Genomic DNA, 14096 nt, shown 5'->3' with positions numbered 1-14096 from the left:
TGCTGGTCCCAATCCGAGTCACCTCTGTGTCAGGAGGCCCTTTGCTTCACAGAGTTCCTCTGGTACCTAGCTCAGGCCTCCATGGTCTCCTGCTGAGGGACGGGAGCTGTCCTGGGTGCTGAGCCAGCCAGGCAACTCCTTCTGCATGGCTCCCCGTCTTCTGCGGTCCTTGCTCTTGCTGGGTCTCTGCTTAGCTCCATCCTTCATGGAGGCTGACATCCTCGCTGCTGTGAACCATGGAGAGTGTGAAGAGCAGAAACGAATGAGATTTGTCCCATCTTCCAGGAACTCCTGTCACCAGGGACTGCTGGGGCAGAGCTCAGGCTTGGCAGTCTCCTGGCTAGCCTCCCTCCATCCTCTTCCTTGTATCCACTGTGTCTCAGGAAGCTCTTTTCACTGGGCTACTGGAAAGCAAGGTGACCTTAGTGTCTGACGTCTGGATTTGTTTGAGGTTGGGTATAGGTGGGTAGGTTGACCTTCAACTCACAGTATTTTCCTCCCTCAGATTCCCAAGTGCTGAGACTGTACCACCATATCTGGCTACTATTGTGGTGTGTGTGTGTGTGTGTGTGTGTGTGTGTGTGTGTGTGTGTGTGTGTGTGTGTGTGTGTGTGTGTGTGTGTGTGTGTGATATGCATGAGTGTCTAAATGTATGTAGCTGCACATGTACAAGCAGGTGTATGTGTGTATAGACCTGGGGTTGATTTCCTCAATCACTTTCCACTCTACTCATTGAGACAGAGTCTCTTGCTGACCCCAAACTTGTAAATTCCAGCTAGTCCATCTAGCCAGATTGTCCTATAGATTCTCTGTCTATCTTCAGAGTACTGGAACTATAGGCATGCACCACACCTGCCTGGTTTTACGTGGGTTCTGGGAATCCAAACCATTGGCCCTCATGCTTCTAGGCAAGCGCTTGATCTACTGAGCTTTTCCTTGGCCCCTGGCTACTTTGTAAGGTGTGACTTTAGTGTCTGGCCCCTCTTAGGTCACAGACCTTTCTCTACCACTGCAGCTGACCCTGAGAAACTGTCCAGCTAACATGGAAGGACCGCAGGGAAGCAGGGTATCTTTGAACCCCCACCAATCACAACAAACACTCATGCTGTCTTGTAAGTATCCTCACCTCTCCTCAGAAGTCCAGATCTGCTCTTATCAATGACTGCCAGCCTGTCACGTCCCCAGACAACCTAGATGTGACCCTGGGAAGACAGCATGTATCTAACAGAGTTTACATGGGGACCACCCTTGGCAATACCTGGTCTCTGTGAGCCTACTGCCTCCTCTGCCAGGTGGAGATATTCCTGGGACCACCTCCATATACTTCCACCATACCTCCCTGCCCCTGTCCTCACCATCTACATACACTCTATAGAGTGGCAAAGACTTCTCCTATAACTCAAGTCAGATGATGTGATGCCCCATGTCCACATTGCTCAGTACCCAGTGGTTCCCACCAGATGTGGGGCAAGATGAAATCTAGTTCTGTTCCTTTCAAGGACTGGCTCCAACATCTCCCTCTGCTCAGGATGCTGTGCACACATGGCATACATACATAATGCTGACAAAACATAATAAAAATAAGTGAAAAAGAAAAGGGGAAAGAATCACCGCTTTCTAGAGTTTGGGTGAAGACCATGCCTTTTTTATGTGGGACTTTGGATGCTAAGATCAACCCTCAGTTATCTGGTGAGTCAGGGACACGGTCCCTACCCAGACCCTCCCCTGGTGCCGTAGGTAGGTCTCATCATTGGCCTTGGTTTCCTCACGTGAGCCTCTTTCCACAGCCTGGTGGGCTCTAGCTAATGATGCTGGGACCTTGCCTCCTGGAGCCTTCTTTGGCGGTTCTTTTGCAGGGGCCAGCTACCACCGTTCCCAGCACGTCCTCACCCAGGTCCTAGAGGATAGCTAGGGTCATTGGTCCCTCTTGTTGATCCTCTGAAGACCCATGGAAGATGCTACCAGCAAGGGGCATCTGTGTCTCAAGCCACCCATGGTCAGATGCTCACTCAAGATGATAGAAGAACTGGGCGTGGTGGTGCATGTCTTTAATCCCAGCACTTGGGAGGAAGAGGCAGGTGGATTTCTGAGTTCGAGGCCAGCCTGGTCTACAGAGTGAGTTCCAGGACAGCCAAGGCTACACAGAGAAACCCTGTCTCAAAAACCAAAAAAAAAAAAAAAAAAAAAAGATGAAAAAGGAGTGGAGAGTGGATGCAGGTGGTAAAGAGTGGAGCAGTGTGGGGCAGTGGTTAGTAGCCCTGATCCATCTGGTCTTGACCCAGTGAGAGATGGAGAAATGAGGGGAAGAACATCCTTTCCCTAGGGGTGCTGACTCAGCTCCTCCCTCCCTCCCACCTCCACTGGCTCTCTGCAGATCACACCTGACAGGAAGGTGCAACCCTCAGGCATCTTCCAGTCATGCAGACCATACAGGTTTTTCAGAGTCAAGCTGTCCTGGACCCCCTGGAGGGGTTGGGGATCCTAGGTCTGTGGGTAAGAAGAACAGTCCATCTTCTCTGGCAGGAGTGGGGTCCTGCAAGCCAAAGGCAGCCTGTGGTAAGGTTTAAGTAAGACTAGAGAGGTTACTGGGCGAGGAAACCAGGCCAGAAGCCAGGAGTGACTACAAGTGCCTTGCGTGGTGCCCAGGTCACAGAGGACCTGAGTGGAGCCTCCTAGACACCTCTGCAGAACGGCGGCCTCCTGTCCTCTTAGTGGCCAACATTTAAGGAGCTGAAAGAAGTGGGTGGTTGCTAGGCAACACCAACCCTAAGATGCCCACGCACAGCCCCACCAGAGGCGCGGGTGTAGACTGACACTCCTGGGCCCAGTGGGGGAGCCCTCCACTGACATATTCAGGAGTTTTGGGGGCCCACTGATGCTTGAAAAACATTTCAAAATGTCTGAAGGGCTACAAAGACACGTGGCTTCGCTTAGGCCTGACCGGAGCTGGCTTTCTTGTGGGATCCGGCCCTGTCCGCTCCTGGAGCCCAAGGAGCCAGGAGGGAAAATGAAAACCAAAGTCTCTAGAATCATCAGGCCCAGCTCCTCCCTTGCTGTCTCTCCTTCCCTTTCAAGTTGACCTGGCAGGACTTTGCCCCAGCCCCCAGCTTTTGTGCAAGGGCGAAGAGGAGGGCTTTGCCACGCAGGCGCCACATTTGATTCCGATTTGCGCCTGGCGTGTGATGACAAGAACCTGAAGCTGATAATGGACGAGGCCGGCCCTGGGAGGGCAAAGCCCCAGCGCTGCCATCGCTCTTGCCGCTGAAGCTGTCACGGGGTTGGACCGGCAGATACTCACCGAGCCTCAGTTAGCTATGGGGGCTGGGCCACAGGCCCTTAGGGTCGGACCCTCTACTCTGCAAAGGCCAGTCACCAGGAGCTAGAAGGGCCAGTGCCCACCCGACCCTGTATGGGCAGCAGCCACAGTGAGAGCAAGCGACTGTGCCAGAACACCTGTGCAGGGAGACAGATGGCATGGTGACCCTGCAGGAGAGTGGGCAGTGGGGTTGGAGCACGCCTCTTTGCGGAAAGCTAAGAGCGGCAAGCCTGGAGGTTTGCAGTGGCCTCTGCCTCAGGAGATGGGACACTTCCGTAGGTTTATCACCAAAGGCTGATGCCCATTCTTCTGTCCCCAGCCTTTGTAGGGCCCTGGCAGCACCTCCTGGTCTCTCCATGTAAGTACTATGCGTGTCCCCAAGAGCTCAGGCAGGAGTGGCACAGCTGCTTCTGAAAGTGTCAGACTTCAGGGCGGGGGGGTGGGGGGGTGGAGTCACTTACACATCCATGCTGCTTTCCCTGTGAGCCTGCGCTCAGGCTGGCTGACTGGCTGGAGGACCACAGGCACATAGTGCAGAGCCCATGCCCTCAGCTGTCTCACAAAGGCCAGCCGTGGCCAGCAGAGCCCCAGATTAATACGGTGTGACCAACGAACCGTTGCTGTTGTGTGCCACAGGGTCTCCTAGCCAGCAGAGGGTTTCTGATGCAGAGCCAGCTGCAGGCCTTTCTCCGATGCCCTGACAACCCATTTTTAGATCGTTCTTGGCTTCTCTATGGTGGAAAAACCCTACTTGAGTGTTGGTCCTTTTGTCCCCAGATAATAGTAGTATCTGCTCTTGACTCTAGCTTGTTTCCCAACACAGAGCCCCAGATGCTACAACAAAGAAGAGCACCAAATGACCAAAAGGACGTCACCCTCCAAAGACTATGCCCAGCTCCCCCCATGCCAGCTCTCGGGCTAGCCCACTGGACATTTACGGTGAGGTGCACTGTTACCTGTACCTGCTGACCAGGCCATTCTGCCCACACCGACTGGAGATAAAGAGTGGGGCAGACAGTCGTCAGGAGCCGAAGAGTAGAGACTCTGCTGAGCTACAGAGAAAGCACACATGGCAGGTGTCATGTGAGGCGGGGTCAAGCCCCAGCCGTGCTGGACTGGGTTACCTGTACTTGGCTGGACCTTTCTTCCTTCCAGAAGAGTGAGCAGCAGAGACTCTGCCAAGTGCAAATTTGATAACCAGACACCGTGCTGAGGCCCCGGACAGCCCAGCCTGCCTTTGATCCAGGCTGTCTGGGCCAGCCGTTCTTTAGCTGCCGAGAGTCTGTTTTCCATTTTGAGTTTGGCTGGGTCCTCCTTTACGGAAGATCAGTTTTCAGGCCCCAGCAGACAGAGCTGTGGGCAGGAAGCAAAAGCTCCTTTCTGTGGATCTCCAGCCTCCAGGAGCAAGCAGGGGTCCTGGGAAGCTGCGGGATCCTTGTGGGATGGAGACGGTGGCACTCTAGAGTGGGGAGTTCCCAAGGCACCTCTGTATGGAAACTGTTGTCTAATGCATAACCCGGTGTCAAAACTCTGAGATCTCCTGTCCCATCAATAGGGCAGTAAATGGGAGATCTGAGAATGGGAATTAATTTGGTAAAGGAAGGCAAGAATTTGACCTTAGTGGTTGCTCAAGGGTTAAATGAATCCACAGGTGGATGGATGGACAGATGGATGGATGGGTGGATAGACACACTGGTGGTAGATGAGTAGATGGCAGGTGAATGGAACTGATGCATAAGTGAGAGGATGGATAGATAGGTGGGTGAGTGGATGAGATGAATAGGTGGATGGATACATGGATGAACAAGTAGATGGGTGGATGAAGAGACGAGTAAGTGTACGGATAAATACATAGGTGAATGGGTGGGTGGGTGGGTGGACAAGCAGATGGATGATACATATGTAGGCTATGAGTTAATGGATAGATAATTGGATGGATGGATGGATGGATGGACAGGTAGGTATATGGGTGGCTGGATGGAAGGTGGTTAGAAAGATAGGTGAGGGTATTGTTGATGGATGGAATCTACCAATCTTTGCTTTTAAATCATGAATGGCCCATCTTCTCAAGGTTGATGATAATACTTGCACCTCTAGAGAAAAACAAGGTCATAACCTGAGGGTCATGTAATGTGACAATACGATGTCACAAAAACAAAAAAACAAAAAACAAACAAAACAAAAACAAACAGGAGCAAAGACCAGAGGTAGGATCCTAGTCCAAGCTGCTTTCTGCACTTGAGTAAGTCTGTAACATGCCAGCTTCATAGATGAGGGATCTTGTCTCCTCTTCATGATTGCTGGGGACTGAATTGTGTCCCCAAATGCACATGCTTAAGCCTGAAGCCCTGAGATGTCTTTGAAGCTGGCCTGTGTGAGGACCTGGGTTTTTATGTAGTCCTGAGCTCAGGCCCTCCTGGTGGGACTTCCCTTGTGAAGAGACGCTGAGTCTAGGTCATGATGGGAGGATGGATTCTGCAAGCCAGGGGGGTGCAAAGCAAGGACCTCAGCCTAGGCTTCGGGCTTCTATCCTCCTCAACTATACACATAGATGTTGATGGCGTCTTCATTTGTGATTTCTTATGTCGGCCTGAGCTTGTGTCCCTCTGCTCACAAAGCAGAAAGCACTGGGAAGTAGATTCAGCCACCCCTCTCTGAGAGGGCTGTCACAAGTGGATGCACTGTGGACTGGGCTTGGTGGCTGCCACATGGTCACCAAGGTCGCTGAGGGATGTGGAGCCAGCCTCAACACGCCCATCCCATGCTGAGCAGTGTCCATAAGAAAAGCCTTCTTACTTCACAGGACTCTCTCTGCCAGGTGGGTGACAGGACGAATATCCCCATCCCATCCCTCTTCTCATCACCTCCAGTGACCACTCAGGTAGGAGGGGCTGATGGCTGCTGTTATCAAGGGTCCCTGCCTCTCACTGACCAGTAAAGAAGAAATCCCCAGAGCTCCCCAACACCACCCACTGCCCTGAACAGGGTCACAAGTTCTTCCAGATGGGATGGATTGACACAGCCTTAGTTCTAGAGTGGGTAGCTTCCCTCTGACAATATTATCATCTTTGGAAAGCAGATTATTGATAATGAGGCTATAACATGAACGCAGATGTAGCTGATTCATGAATGGATGTGACTGTTTTGATAACACTTTATTTACAAACTAAGAGAACGGTAGAATTTGGCTCACAAGATGTAGCTTGTTGAGCTCTATCTTAAGCCAAGCACGGATGATCCTTTGGGGGCTGACCAATTGCAGTTCCCATGGAATCCAGGACAGGAGCAGTGACCAGGGTTACACAGCTAGCGGGCACCTTTAGACCCTGCTATGGAGACCTTCATTCCTATGGGCACGGCCTAGGAGGATGGCATTGCAGAGCCAGAGAGCAAGAGAGCTCTTATGGCTTAGAATGGTGCATGACTTCTCAAAAATCTTACAGATGTTTCTTTCTGGAACTTTCCGTTTAATATACACAGACTATGGTTGACACCCTGTGAGTGAAATGCAGAAGTCGAGACCTGAGATGAGGCTGGACGGCTGCACGTGAGAGCTGAAAAACCTGGGTTTGCCAAAGAGACATGGAGAGCATGCTCCATGCCTGCTGTTGGGATTAAAGCAAAGGGGACACCTGCTAATGACAGAGTGTCCTAACTGTCTGTGGAGGGGATCCATAGACCCAGAGTAACCCAGAGCTACACACACACACACACACACACACACACACACACACACACACACACGGCAAGCATTCTGCAGCTGAGTCCACCACCCCACACCGTTTTGAAGATTTTGAAGTTGCAGTGTGATTTCCCTTTTACAGCTTGGGAAACAGGTGCAGAGAGTCTGCTGGGTCTGAGAGTCCACAGTCCCACATGCAGGTGAGGACAAGGGCGTCATGGGGTGGTCTGCCTTGCAACGTGGATGCCCTGGTCCTCAGGTCTACTGAGAAAGCATTGAGGTGTGGGACCAGATGTTGTACACTAGTGGGTCTTTCTCATGATGCCAACGTAGCTTTAGCCGGGTCTTTCCCATGATGCTGATGTAGCTTTTTATACTTTTATTATGACTTCCTGTTGGGCTTAGCACAGTGATTTGAGAAGCTGGGGGACATGGCAGACACAGAGGATTCAGACCGCAACCCCACAGTGAGGGCACAGGGCCTGAAAGCAATCAGAACAATAGCTTCTGTGACATTCAAGGACTTCCCCTGAAGGCGGCAGTGTGTGGTCACTATAAGTACCCCTGCACTCCCTGGGTCAACCTTCCCAACCTTACCCTCAGGTTCCCCATCTGCTGTCTTCTGCCCCTTGAGGAAGGCTCACTTGCCTCTGTCTTACTGAGGTAGACACCCAGGCTCAGAGAGCCAATGTTATTTTCTTCCTGCTGTGCCATCTTCTGGGGATATTGGGGACCAAACAGAATGGCTTTCTGGGCTGGAAAAGAGGAAAGACCACACAGGGCACCTCAGCTCCACCACACCCTACATCTCAGTCAGTCTCCGCTCATAGACAGCTTCCATGTGTCTCCATGACCTGCCAAAACACAGGAGGAACCCGTGAGAGAGAGTGGGGAGAAGAAGGAGAACTGTTAAAGAGACAGTCACTCTATACACATCTGAGTTCCCAAGGCCGCCTAAGGCACTCAGTCAGGACTTCATGGCTGTGAATCCCAAGCTCTCCAGGCACACTTGCGGGTTGCACTTCTCTTCTCTGCCACTATGGGGCACACTTCTTCCCAGTGAGCAGGTGTCATGACACAACCCATGCTGCTCTTTCCTTCCCTGCATGGACTCTTCAGCCCTCCATCAGCCTGATCCATAATTTCTCTAATAGAACATCATTAACTATAGGAAATCACCCAATGTAGATGCAGCTGTGCATTTCTGTTCCAATATTCACCTCCATCTTTACCGCACCTAAGGGGGTACTGCACCCAGCAGGGTACAGTGATGCTCATTCCCAACCCTCTGGGGCCCTGGGAAAGACCCTGTCCTAGTCTGAGCCACCCAGATGTGGGTCAGAGGCTGGCACCCCCTCACTGGAATCCCTCACTGGCCTTTGTTGCAGCCTCAGATTTAGGGTAACAGGTCCACAGTTGAACCTACGGGTGATAAGTCCAAACCCACTGGTCCCATTAGAAATGACCCACTGATACCTCTTAGAAGAGGGTGTGTGCGACTGCATGCCAACTCAGGATGTCCACGCCTGCAGAATGCAGGAGAGGAACCTTCATTTATCTAAACACGAATCTAAATCCAAGGAAAACTAATAGACGATCATCCAAGCCAGTTGTGATGCTGAGTTTCTGTAATCTCGGTACTTTGGGGGCTGAGGCAGGAGAATCAGAAGTTCAAGGTCATTTTCAGCTAGGGTGTGTGTTAGAGACCAGTCTGGACAAAAAATCCTATCTAAAAACAACAACAGCAACAACAGAGACTTGTTCATCAAAGACCTCCCTTTGCTGTAGACCCACTCTGTGCAGGCTCATCTCCAACAAGCTCACAGTGACATGCAAGACAAAAATGGATCCAGGTGACAATCCAGGGCGGCACAGCACAGAAAGCCCCTAGGGGAACCAAGGAGGCTTCCTAACCACATAAGAAAGCCTTAGATTGGCTGGAGAGGAGAACCAGCACTGAGGGAGGGTGGAAGGAGAGCACAGGTCTGTAGCCAGACAAAGCTGTGGCATGAGGATAAGGGGAGGACATTTGGGCTCTGAGGCCACCAGGCTGGGATCTGGGAGCCCCTTCAAGGGTTTCACTCCACCCTGACCAGCTTCCTTAAGCCTCAGTTTCCCCATCTATAAGATGAGGCACCTCTCTTCAGTTCTGGAGTCTGGAGTGATGTACACTAAAGCGTGCTGACCATAATGTCAGAGGAACACGGTAGAGAAGAGCCACCATCTCTCCCCTGTGCAAGTCAGTGCCCAACCTCAACTTGTGGCGGGGCAAAGACATCCTCACCTCACCGGGGAGCTTGCTTGGTGGACACGTTCTCTCCATGGTGCTGCCGAGGTGATTGCTTCCCTGCCCCGGGATCTCCCAGAGTCGCTCGCAGCCTGGCCTCTCACCAGGACACCTGCATATCCATACCATATTGGATGGCATCTCTTGATCCTCAGTTCCGGCTAGTTGTCAGTGTTTGGAATAGGGTGTGGAGACAGACAGACGGACAGACATTAAGGTCAAGAACAAGCCCAAAATTTATGTTCTCAATCACACAATGAAACATTAAAGTGTCTTAGAAGCAGGAAATCTGGATGGGAGCCCACTGTGGGGAGGACACCACCTCTGCCTGGAGGCCATGGTCGGTCCCCAGCACTCCTCGAAGGTCTGCCACTTGCTTGGTAAGGTGGCTGTGGCCTGCTGGGGCGAGCACCTTCCAGGCCTGAGAAAGGCCTAGAGACCAGAATTCCCAGAATCCCCAGGAAATACAGCCCAGTTGTTCTGAGATGCTCTAGGGGCCAGGACATGTGCTAATATCTAGATATTGCACTGAAGCAAAGGCTCTTGGGTAGACGGTGCCAATTGTCCCTGTCATGTAGCTGCATGCATGTGTGGCTGTGGTTAGAGAGTGGAGCCTGAACAGTACTCCCCAAGTCTGCAGGAACCTGGCAAGTGACTGTGGAAAACCAGCTTCGGATCACAGGGACAGGAAAGAGGATGGAGGGGAGCTGGGCCTGGTGGGACAGGTGTGTCTCAGAATCCTTGTGTGCATTAGATACTCACTGCTAGGATCAAATACTTGATAGAAAGCAATTCAAAAGAAGAAAGGTTTAGTTGTCACACAGTCTGAGGGTACAGTCCATCAGGGCGCACACAGTATGGCAGCAAGACAATGGGGTAGCTTAGCATGCATCAGCCGCCAGGGAGCAGAGAGAACAAAAAATAGGGTAGGGCTATAAAATCTTAAGGTTCATCCCTACTTCCTCTCCCAAGGCTGTACCTCTTAAAGTTTCCACAGCCTTACCTATAGCAGCATCCGCAGCTGGGGATGGAGTGTCCGAATCCATGAACCTGTGGGGACATTTCACATTCAAACCACAGCCCAGCACTTTTGAATAAAAAGGCTGGCAGGAAGGGACTGGGTGGGATTTGAGCTGGAGGACTGACTTCCAACTTTACAACAGCGCTGTAATTTGGTGAATGCTCCCCACCAAAGGCCCTTGTTGTAGATTGCGGCACTATCGGTGGCACAATCAGTCGGTAAGGGAACCTCTGAGAAGGAGGTCTAGGCAGAGGTTTTAGGTCATTAGTGGGGAAGGTGACAATCCAGTCTCTTGGCCTGCACTCCTGCCTTGCCACAGGCCCAATGCAACCAAGGACCCCGGTTCTCTATCTCTCCAGGGCCTTTGCCTCTCGAGCCGCCTGGTCTTGGTGGGACTTGGGCATCAGTGTCTCTTCAGTGACAGTAACGGCCCTCAGGTTTCAGCAGCCTCTTTTCTCCATCCCTCCCTTGAGCCCGCATGGCAAAAGTGGACTGAAGTAGGGTTCATCCACAACTGCAACACCTGTCTGGGAGAGGCAGGCAGCTCAGAGTCTAAATATCTCTGGGGTGACTCCGAGAACAGCTTTTGGTGGTTCTCAGATTAAGCAGCAGCTTCTCTGGCTTCTTAGTTTTCAAAGTGCCACTGAACCCAGGGCAGGGTGACTGGCGGATGGCCTGGCATGTTTCGATATGAGAAGGTCAGGGGAAGCCAGAGCCTTGGAGGGGCAGGGTATACAAGCTCTTGGGATCTGAGGGTGTGGCTGTTGAGCAGTGGGGAGTAGGTAGGAGAGGGACTAGATGAGACTGGGAGTGCCATCATGGAGGCTGGGGAGCTAGGGAGGGAAACTAATGCAGCTCTTAGAATCCCCAAAGAGTAAGGACAGTGACATAGGAATGGGCACAGCTAGGGGACACACCTGGGAAGCTGAAGCCAAGAGCACTTCTAGAGGGGAATGCGGTACAGTGCTTTGCTGTTCACAAAAAGAATTCTGGCCGGGGTGAACCAGGGAGGACACTGGCCCAAAGCAGTCTACCCTGGTGCGAGTCACTGCATAGCGCCCTGGTGGCTCCCGTGGGCAGCTGGGAGCTTTGGTGGTCGGTTGTGATAGTCCTGGTTGTCAAGCACATGGGAAGACCCCCTCGTGCACAAACTCTCAGCAATGTGTCTACTTTCTGGTAAGGCTGACACCCTTAGCTCCTCAGGACATTCTTACGTTTTTGGTTGTAATAAACTGGCTGGGCTGACAGACCATTCAAGAAGCCAGGGTGTAGCAGAGGGGAGGCGAGCAGGGAGGATGGAAAGCCAGGAGCAGCTGGTGAGGAGGGGGGAGGCAGTGCTTCTAAAGAGGTAGGGTCCCTACCGAAGTACTCCAGAGAGGTAGGTGTCCCAGGGTGAGGCTCCCAGTGGGGCAGAGGTGCTGGGCAGAGGCAGCTCTAGCTGAGGCGATGGTAAGGTTATTTGAGAGGGGAGTAGTGATGGCGTGGGCAGCCCTTTGGAGAGGAAGAGGAGCAGCAGCCATGTCCTGTCAGGAGGCAGGTACTCAGAAGGAACAGAGCCCTGAGCCTACTGGAATGGATGCAGACAGCCTCTGGGATTCTGGGATTCCAGGATTCTGCTGCTTCAGGCCTTTCCTCGAAGGCAGAGACCTGAGGCTAGGAGGAGACGTGGGTCAGACGCCTCAGATTTCAAGAGCCAACTTCAAAGGGGCCGGGTTTGGAGGACCAGCCCAGGAATGCATGGGGCAGGCAGGATGGTTGAGGAGCCCCTCCCACAGGGATGCTGGCCTGACCCCCAGCTGGGGTTGGGAAGCTGAGGCCAAGGGCACATTGACAGGGTGGGGCCCAGCCCAGCAGCTGGGGCCCTGTGGCTCCAGCCTCCTTCCACCTGTGCCCCAGGACCACCAAGGTCACCTGCCCTCCTCAGGTCCTGGTTTTCTTCTTGGTGACACCATGGGGGTGAGTAATGGATACTCCACTTGCCAGAGAGGGCAGGAAGCTGTGGGAGGAACCAGTGAGAGTCTTCCTGTCTGTGGAAGGCTGTGTTTACCTAGGGCCCTGCAGGTACACTGCACCGAGCTCACAACATGAAGGGGCAATGCCTAGGGTGGTGAGTCCCTGAGTCCTGAGGCTCTCTCCATAACACACATGTACTATACAGATACCGGTATACATGCACACATATGCTCACACAGGGACACAGACACATGCGCAGATATACTCCATACACACATGTACACAAAAGCACAAGAGAACATGTCTGTACATGTGCCCCATACACATGAGCATACATAGGTGCTTAGACACACATATAAATATATTCCTCAGTACATGTGAACACAGATGTGCTTACACACATGCACACACACATGTGCACACAGGCACATGGCCACATGTGTACAACTCACATGCACACATGTGTATACATGTTGACATATGCCCACTAAGCATACTTGCACAGACATGCACACGCACATGCATGTATATTGCTCACAGAGGCTCTGTCTGGTGATGTGAATTCTTTCCAAGACAAGGGAGTAAAATGCTTTCTCCCCAAAACATTTGATTAAAACACCCCAACTAGAAAAATCACTAGCAGACTTTACCAGCTACAGCTCGGGTGTTGGAGTCTGCATGTGGCATCCTGTGGTCTATCCCAGTCCAGGCTCCCTTTGGATACTTCTCTTCCAGTGAGGTGGGACACACCAGCCCACCAAAGGCAGCAAGTGTTTTCCAAATACACTTCTTTCCCCACCTATGGTAGATGAGACCTGCTTTTCAGGGAGCCCAGACCCAGTGCCTCCTCTGCCAGGAAGCCTTCTAGGATTGTTCCAGGCTGACCCCCAACTATACTCCTGCCCAGTGCTCCTCTCAGGAGCTGGGCATTCATGCGTTGCAGCTGGCTCAGGACAGCACTGATGGCCAAAGGGCAGTCATACAACCAACAGTGTCCCTCTTTCTTGTCAGGGAGGTGGCACCCCAGAGAGGTTTTGGAGCCTAGAACATTCCAGTTCTCTATACCATGTGTCTGTCACTTTTTTGCATTGGGCAGGGACTGAACATGTGCTGTGCAGAGCTACAAGGCCACTGTCCTGGGAGCCACTCAGTAATGGCTGCCAGCTCTGGGGCCATGTCACGGTCTGGCATGTGAACTCCGCCTTCAGTGGTCCTGAGAACTCAGGACTCACAGACACCTGCATCTCTCATGTAGCCGGGGTTAGAGCATCACACTGAGAGGCTGGGGACTGTAGCCTCCGCCTTCACCCACCCATCCGCAGCAACTACAGGTCTCTGTCCCTCTCAGAGCATTGGTAGGCTAGAGTCCTATGTGACACTGGCCTTGCGGGTCCCCTGGAGCATGTCGGGAGACAGCACTTCCTGTGTGTGGCTGCTTGCTGGGCTGTGACCACAGCTGTCCTCAGGTGGGCAGATCTTGGGCTTCTCTACCCTTGGAGAAACAGAGTTCTAGCTGCAGATGTGTGAGTCACTGTCTATACTCGGGACTCGCGTTCTCTTTCTCTACCTACAGAGTCAGGCTGCTTGCTCGCACCAGACTAGACACACTTGTCCCTCCACTTGGAAAGCAAAAGCTTTGCAACTAATTGAACGTAGCCCTGGGCCACTCAGCCCTGGCTGGCCAGAAGATTCCTCTCATTCTCCTGAATGCTCCCCCATCTGACCCAGCAGCCAAAGGGCACGTCTTCCTATTTCCAAGAGGCGCATGCCCAGTGAGCAGGGCTGGGAACCTATCCACTCCCTACGGGCACACATTTCTATGGTGTCCACATCCAAT

This window comes from Mus pahari, chromosome 13, assembly GCF_900095145.1.
Source record: "Mus pahari chromosome 13, PAHARI_EIJ_v1.1, whole genome shotgun sequence".
In the NCBI taxonomy this organism is placed as follows: domain Eukaryota; kingdom Metazoa; phylum Chordata; class Mammalia; order Rodentia; family Muridae; genus Mus; species Mus pahari.
Note: the sequence above shows the minus strand (reverse complement) of the source record.